Below are 9,387 nucleotides of genomic sequence, written 5' to 3' on the forward strand. Positions count from 1 at the left end.
TGCTAATTTTCCATCCCTCAGAAGTCCACAGAAAATCCCTTCCTTCTCCAATATTCGTAATTCCTCCAAGATCCAAGCCAACCGAAACCTCCAAGTGATGAGAGGAGCTAGAAGAAGCATAGAAGCATGTAAGAACATATGAGCATGTAGAAGCATATGAGCTTCTCAAAAGCATGTAAGCTTTGAAGCTTGTTCAAACACACTAGGAGAGTCTTTATTTAAAGGCCTCTAAGATGCATCTAGAATGTCTCTAGAAACAACTAGAAGATAAGCATGACAACTAAGCATGAGTCTACTCCAACCTTCTAGATGAGTCATAAGGTTGTAGACACCATGTGCTCAAATAATATGCTAACTCCTAAGTGTAGACAACTTGTGCATACTTAGAGTGCAAACTTTTGTGTTGTCTACATGACAACTCCTGAGAATTTGCAAACTCCTATGGGAGAAAACATTAAAATAATGTACATTAATTAATATAATATTTACTTTACTCTTTCCAATTTTATTTATTTATTTTTAAATCTCATGCACTAACTTTAATAGTTCCACTTGTTTTTATCTTAATATATTTATATTTTAATTACATGAAATCTAGAATCTTTTAATAATTTTAATATATTTTCCACTTTTAAATTTCATTTTCGAAACTTAATTGCTAAAATATTTATTAACTTTAATAATATTATTATTTAGTCATTTTAAAAATGAACTCTAAATATATTACTATTAAATAAATATTATCACATTTCAAATTTCAAATTATAACTTTTATCTTCAAATTTAATTATTTTATTTAATTAATTTCCCAAGTAATTAAATAAAATAAATATTAAAATATGATATTAAATTTCCATTAAATTAAACCATTAATTAAATCTTTTAATTAGGCTTAATTAATAGAAAATATATCAAAGACTCTTAAAGTAAAATGTGAAAAACCCATCATAGCCAAAATACATACAAAATCAAACCAAGGGTTAATATCACGAATTACGTCATCTGAGGTATTCAAAGGGTACTCAACTCAAATACTTGTCCTAATTTCCAATTAGGACAAATGGCTTAAAGGGTTGGGATTTGGACTTGAGAATTTATCTCCCCTCTCTTACCATTGAGATAATGTGATAGGGTACGCTCATCCTGACAATTCAGGGAAGTCGATATCCAGTACCTACAACTTGCATAAAAACCATGCATGTACAAGCACAATATATACTAAACTAAACAAGCAATGGTAAGAAGTGGTGCATCATGTAGATCCTGACTAGCAGGTGACTACGACTCCCTTCCTTAACCACATCAGACACGCCATACATAAGAAAAAACATGCACACCATACACATGCAAGTATGGGGCAAGTATCCATAAGAAAACACATATGATAATAAACCATCTAACTAATCATCATCAATAACTAAAAGCAATGTAATGATCATCATGCATACATGAATTATAAAGTCTAAGTGATCTCATCACATAATAAACTGAATCCATAGCACAATATTTGAGAGTCTCAAAACAATGTTGCTAACCATCAACATAAAACTGGCCCTAAAAGAGCTAGACAATAACAGCAAAAATGCAACCTAGGGGTAGGCACTACATCCATCCATTGACTGGATTGAACACTTTACAATAAGAGATCATGTGGGGGTATGTGAAAATGAAGATAACATAAGCTTGGAGTTTATTGAGCCATGTGATCCTTATGATGAACTCTTCAATTTTGATGAAGCACTTTCTCCTCTATTCTTGTTTATATTAATATGCTTTGAGATTATTTTGAAATACTCTCTTTTTTTTTTTGAAAATGGTCAAAGCTCTATTAGGCGAGAAACTAGAAGGAGGAAACTTAGTGATAGGGACCAATCTTGGAGTGAGAGGGAATCAAAAGGTAGGGATCTCGATAGGTTCTACAGGAGAAAAAGACACATTGGGATCCTATTCCACAAGCTGGGGGGTCGAGAATGCCCTTTCTGTTCCTATGCCTACAAGTCACGTGTTCAAAAAAGACCTTGAGTAGGAAAAGAATTTTTTGGATAATGTGGAAGAGAATTCAAATGTTTGTAGCATAGAGGACCAAATGAAGGAGAAAGTGCCTGAGCATCAAAGGAAGTGGTCTTTGTTGTTCAAGAGAAAACCTAGAGGCAAATCATCTTTCCCTCCGGTCAAATCAAAATCCTGTTGGGAGAAAGGTGAGTTCTAAATCTTTATTCCAGATTCGATTGTTGATTTCTCTATCTTGACTATGGATTGTACTCTAGTTGGAAAATTTATGGGGCTAGGCCTGATATTGATGCATTGAGAAACATGATCAAAAGAAAATGGTTTGTCTGTGGTCAAGTTGACATAGCACCTATGATGAATGATTTCTTTTCCTTTGTTTTTAATTGTAAGGAAGATTTGAATATGGTGCTTTGTGGTGGACCTTGGTTGTTTGGTAATAGTACTCTAACTATCAAAAAATGGGAGCCAAATATGGATCTATCTGATGCCTTCTTCCTAATTACTCTGGTATGGGTTAGACTTCTTGGTTTACCTTTGGACTTCTAGCATGAAGATATTTTCAAGGATATTGTTGGTTCTTTTGGTGAACTTGTTGCAGTTGACAATGTCATGACTTCAAAATAAAAACTCCACTGTGCTAGAATATATGTGAAAGTAGCTCACTTGAAAAACCTTCCTGAGAAGGTGGAATTGATTTCAAAGCTTGGGAAAAGGATGCAAGAGATAATTTCTGAAGACCTTCCAAATACTTTTTTTTTTGTAAAAAGCAGGGTCATTAGGCGAAAAAATATCCTTCCAAGAGCAAGAATCAACCAAAGATAGCTAATGTGGAGAAAAAGAAAGAAGAAAAGATCCAAAAAAAGGAATAGAAACCTAAAGAAATACCTAAGAAGTTGACTAAGGATAAATATATCCTTGAAAATCAGAAGTTAAGAATGCAGACAGACCCAACTTTGACTTCTCCTGTGCAAAGTAAAGAGAAAACAATAGATCCTATGAATCGATTAGTTATCTATCAAAAAAATGAATTAGAATGGGTAGATTAGAAGAACTACAAGAGATAGAGGAAGTTGAAATTCTAGAGGAAAGGAGTAGATATTTGGCATTAGAGGAAACACAGATTGCTACAATCTGGTCTATTGAGTCTCCCCTGTGTAAATAGATTATATCCTTTAAAGATGGATCTGAATCCAAACAAGTGGAAGAGAAATCTGATAAGAAGGAACCTAAACTGAAATAGTCTCATAAAAAAATAGAGAAGAAATATAAAACTGCTTCAAAAGGTGTGGAGACTTGAAGTAGTAAATTAGAGTTGTTTCTAAAATTAAAGTCGAATGTTGGTACTCCAGAGAAACCTAGTAGGAAAACGTTAAAAAAAAACTAGAGAAAGTGAAAGCTTACTGAATATTGCTAATGGAAAACAAGCAACTATTCTAGATTTTACACCTAAAAAATTATTATGAGTATCATAACTTGGAATATTAGGGGATTGAACAGTATCCATAAATTGGATATTGTTTGAAATTTTGTTAGGGAGCACAAACCGGATATCTTATTGCTCTAAGAAACTAAAATGGATAAAGTGAAGGCTAAGAAGATCAAGTCCTTTAGCAATTACTGTATAATGGCTAGTAGTTCAGAAGGAGCTTTAGGGGGAACAATGATTTTATGGAAGAAATATTTGTTCTTAGGAACCTTGTTGAATGCTAACAAACATTTTATAGTGATTAAAATTAAAAATATTGACTAGAATAATGATTGGTATATAGTCAATGCATATGCTCTTAACAGCAAGAATGCTAGAAAGAAGATGTGGGAAACTCTTTCTAACATAAAGAGTAAAGACTTCTATGGAAGATGGATTTTTTGGGGGATTTTAATGTTCCTCTTTTTGAGAATGAAAAAAAAAGGGGGAAATGCTAGTCAGTTGGATGGTAGACTAGATTTCATGGATTTTATTAATAAGGAAGGTTGAATGGATCTAGATCTACAAGGTATTGAGTTTACTTGGAGTAAAAAAAGGATAGGTGATGAGTGTATCCAAGCTCACCTGGATATAGTTCTTATTTCTCTAGATAGGACTAAAGACTTTGTGTGTAATCTTAAGGCATTTCAGAAGATAGATTCAGACCACTTTCCTCTAATTTTAACTGCTGAGAATATCCATATCAAAAAAAAAATTCCTTTTAGATTTGAAAAAATGTGGTTGCAACATCCACAATTTGAAGACCATTTGGCTGAATGGTGCAACATTAACATTGATGGCATTGCTCTTTTCTGGGTGGCTTCTAAACTCATAAATGTTAAAAAGAAAGTAAAAATTTGGAATAAAAGATGTCTTGGTAACATTTTTTATAACAAATTTGTAATCAAAGAGGATCTTAAATTAATCCAAGATAGGATTCAGAGGGAAGGATATTCTTTGGATTCAATGAGGGAAGAAAATGAGAAAATGGTGGAGTATCATGATATTGTCACTAAAGAAGAAACTTACTAGAGGCAAAGACCTAGATCTATTTGGCTGGATGAAGGAGACAAAAATACTAAATTTTTTCATTTATCTACCTTGAAACATAGAGCTAAAAGTTGTATTTCAAATCTTAAGAAAGGCAGCACAAAGATAACTAAAGAAAAGGAAATCATGGAGTAGATGGTCTCTATATTTTCTTCTTTAATGACTTCAGATCCTAACATTGACCTTGCTCATTAGGTTGAGCTATTAGATGTTATTCCCTCTTTGGTTAGTGAAGAGAAAAACAGAATATTGTGTTCTATTCCTAAGGAAGAGGAAATTTATAAGGCTATTTGTTCTTTAGGAGGGGATAAATCTCCAGAATCAGATGGTTTTTCGATGTTCTTTTTTCAAATGAATGGAAATTGGTTGGGAAAGATGTGTGTGATATTGTTAAAAAAAAATTTATGGCCAAAATAATGTTGAAGGAAATTAATTCTACCTTCCTATGCCTTATTCCCAAAAAAGTTGGAGCTGACTCTCTAGATCAATTCAGACCTATCAACTTATGCAATTCTTTTTATAAAATAATTTCAAAAGTTTTAACCTCGAGGTTGTTGCTTTTCCTACCATCACTTATATCTAAGCAACAAAATGGTTTTGTTCTTGGCAAAAAAATCCTTAACTCTATCATTTCTGTGCATGAGAATATCCATTCTTTATCTCTCTCTAATAATCAGGGTTTTATTATGAAAGTAGATATTGCAAAAGCTTATGATAGAGTTGAATGGGCTTTTCTTCAAAAGATTTTAATGGCTTTTGGTTTTAGTATCAATGTAGTGAAGATTATCTTATAGATGATTTCTACGACTTCGATAGCAGTCCTAGTTAATGGTTGTTCCTCAGAGTTCTTTAAACCTTCTAGGGGGTTAAGACAGGGAGATCCTTTATTCACTATTATGGCTTACTGTTTGGGTAGATATATTGAGAATCTAGTTTCTCTAGGGGTTATTAAAGGTTTGTAGCCTTCTTCTCATCCTCTTATTTGTTCCCATGGGTAATTTGTGGATGATACTATTTTTCTAGGTAAAACTGAGGTTAGGGAAGCCAGGAATCTTAAAATGGCCCTTAATCTCTATACTTCAATTTTTGGTCAATTAATTAATTGGAATAAGAGTTCCTTTTATTTTATCAATAATCTTGCTTCCAAACAGAGTAAAATTGCTAAGATTCTTGGTGTTCTATAGGTTCTTTCCCTTGTATTTATCTAGGCCTCCCTTTGGGTCCTAATGCTTTAGACTCCTTTTGGGATGATCTTGTTAAAAAATTCAACAAGAAATTGATAGGTTGGAAGGGTATTATTTTGAGTCAAGCTGGTAAAATTACTCTCCTCAAGGCTAGTCTCCAAAGTATCCCTACTTATGCTTTGAGTCTCTTTAGGATTCTAGCTAAGTATGCTGATTCTATTGACAAAATTCAAAGGAACTTCCTTTGGTCTGGTGCAGAGGAAAGGAAGAGAATGGCTTCAATAGCTTGGGATCAAATCTGTAAGCCTAAAATGGATGGTGCTCTAGGAATCAGGTCGATGAGAAGTATGAATAAATCTCTTCTTGCTAAGCAAGGGTGGAGAGTTTTTCAAGATGATAAGGAATGGAGTACTATCTAGAAACATAAATATCTCTTTAATGCTCCTTATCTATCTAATTTTCTTGCATATCCTAATGTTTTATCTCCTTTTGTCATTTGGGGGGCAGTGTAGGGAGCTAAAAACATATTAGTTAAAGGTTTCTCTTGGAAAGTGGGTAATGAGCAAAAGATCAAGTTCTAGGATGATGTTTGGATTCTGGATCATCCTCTGATTGAGGATTTTGAGGATAGAAATCTTATTAACAAAGTTAAACAAATGCTTGTTACTTGTGTGGAACATTATTGGATTAATAAAAAATGGGTTAACCTTGCTAATATTAATTGGGTTTTTTATAATACTCAGTTAATCTTGAATGCTTTTAGCCTTTATCCTCATATTGAATATAAAATGATTTGGGGTGCTGATGTTAGTGGTTGCTTTAAAGTCTCCTATGTTTTCATAACTCAGGAAAAGGTCCTCGACCCTTGTGGACTAAAGCTTGGATAAAAGGTCTCACTCCTAAAATCAATATATTTTTTTGGATATTGCTTCAAAAAAAAATCTTACTTTGGATAATTTGCAAAAAAGAGGAATCAATGTGATCAATAAATGCAACTTATGTAAAGAGGACTATGAAGAAAGAAACCATTTTTTCTTAAATTGTAGCTACAGTTAAAAAGTGTGGAGTTACATCCTTAACTATTGGAATTTAGATTGGGTTCATCAAAATAAAATTGATCAGTACTTCCAGAGTTGGACTTGTCCTTCTAAGGAGGGCAATACTAGTTTTTTATGGAAAATTACCTTGTCCCATCTCTGGTGGGGAATCTAGAAAGAAAGAAATAATAGAATTTTTAGAGACAGAGAAATTCCTGATTGTGTTTTAGGGCATAATATAATCAGAGTTATCAAAGAAAACTTCAACTCTCATAGAAAATTTAGTGATGAATTCCAAATCAATAATCCTATGCAAACTAAAGGCTTTAAAAGGTTGATTGATGATCAAAGACAGAATGTCAAGTGGAAGTCTCCACCTATAGGATAGATCAAAGGAAATTTTGATGGTGCTGCTGAAGGTAATCCTAGCAAAGTTGGTTGTGGAGGGGTTTTGAGGGATTGTACTTGTAGAATTGTTGATGCTATTGCTATTCCTATTGGGATCTCTACTAGTCATAAAGCTGAGGCAACGACAATGCTATATACTATGAGGCTGGCTGTGGAAACTAGTTATCAAAATATTTGGATGGAAGGAGATTCACTTAACATTATTAATATGCTCAATAACAAGAATCCAATGAATTGGTCTATTGAAGCCTTTTTAATGGAAATCAAAAACCTAATGAATAAATTTGATGATGTGATATTTTCTCATTTTTTTGAGAGGGAAATTTTGTTGTTGACTAGATTTCTAACCAAGCTATTTATCAGGAAAGTAAGTTGAGGTGGTATGTTGATCTAAGAAAGACTGTGGAGCTGATAGTGATTGCTAATAATGACAGGACACATGTGAAAGAAGGAAAGATTTCCTAAGATTGGAAAATTTATGAAGAAGAGTTATGGGTTTATGGAGAACAGATTAAGATTCCCAAGGAAGTACGATTGAACTATTATGATTTGCATTTGGCATGTAAGTATAGTAATTAGCTCCTCGATAATATTCATTACTTTTCTTCATTTTCTAGGTTGTGCTACTCTAGTTTTCTATAGAGATTTTAAAGCTTTTGAGATGGATGGTGAACCTAGAAAGTAAGAGCCGAGCAATTGTAGGGCTTGGAAGACGAAGGCTTCTGTATGGAAAATCCTGCATAAAGGAAATGTGACAACCTATTTGGAGTGGTTCCATGGTTATAAGCCCCATATAACATAAGCATTCTTCAAAAACTGGTTTGAAGATAGGGTGACTTTGCATGGGGTCAGGGTGAATTTGATTGAAGATTTTACTGCAGAGGTTATAGGACTCCCAAATGAAGGGTTAAAATTTAGTAAAGAGACTAGCATTTCCAATGTGGCCTTCAAAAAATTTCGAAAGATAGAAGACGAAGAGAAGGGGTTTGAGAAAAATGGGGATTTCTACAAATTGAAACAAATTAAATTTATCTGGAGGGATGTGTTTTCTTATATCCATGAGTATTTTAGTCTTGATGGTAGGGCTAAAAAAGTCCATAAATTTCACTTTTTTTTCCTAAATCATTTTAGTCACAAAGATAGGATTTCCTTCCCATTTTTTTTTCTTCTGAAATACTCTTTGCTTCTTAGTCTTTATGCTCATAGGAAAAAAGAGTCTCATCGAGTTTTGCATGAAGGTTTAATTTTACTTACTGAAAACTATTGTAGAAGTAAGGCTATAAAGCCCTCTCCAGTCAATGAGAAAAGGAAAGGGACTGGAAGTGTGACATACCCTAAGAGAATAAAGGCTGAAGAAGGGGGAAGTGTAAACAAGAAGGTTTCAAAATAGGAAAGGACTAAGAAACATGTTGAGGAAATCATAGAGTTTGAGAAATCAAACACTAATGAGAAGATGGAAGCGGACAATGATGAGAAAACAAAAATGGGGGATTCTAGCTCTATCTTGGATGGATACTCTGGGAGTAAAGGAATATCTATTGGGAAAGATGATGCAGAGGGAAGTCATGATAGAAAAATGGGGTCAGAATCCCATGGTGAGGAAGATGAGAAACAAGGTGGTCACCCCTCTCACAATGCTAGTGAGGAGAATATGGAGGAGGAAACAAAAAAGGAGAAAGATAGCAGAGATCGTGTTGGGGAGGATGATAGCCAAAGTAAAGGTGTGTACAAGGAGAGGACGAAGAATTTGTAAATAAATACTGATACCCAGATCAATATGCATTACTTCCTCTAAGCCTAGGAAGGAGGATGGTGGGAGGGATGAAGCTAAGCTCTCCTTTCTTCACATGGCAAAGCTTAAGGCAGAGACTTCTCTTAAGGCTGATTTGTGGTTGTATAATGAACTAATGGATCTCAAAAAGAAAATGGGGATTGAGCAGAGAGATATGGATGTTGAACGGGCTAAGATTACCTAGCTGGAAAGTCCAAATCGATAGCATTCCTAAAAAACTTAAAGAAGATGAACAGGAGCTTCATCACCTTATTAAGGAAAGTGGGCTAAAAATGGAGCAGGTTACTTCCAATCTTTGTGCAACAATCACTAGTCTAGGAAAGAAAAGTAATGAAGAAATCATGTCACATGGTAATGTTGGTAATGCAGGAGTGGGGAGTCTTGGTGGACGTAGTAAGGGAACAAGGCATAACACATGGAAAAAGGTTGTTGAGGCTCTTG

The sequence above is a fragment of the Cupressus sempervirens genome, chromosome 9 (assembly GCF_028749045.1).
Source record: "Cupressus sempervirens isolate cs-2001-9-10 chromosome 9, ASM2874904v1, whole genome shotgun sequence".
In the NCBI taxonomy this organism is placed as follows: Eukaryota; Viridiplantae; Streptophyta; class Pinopsida; order Cupressales; family Cupressaceae; genus Cupressus; species Cupressus sempervirens.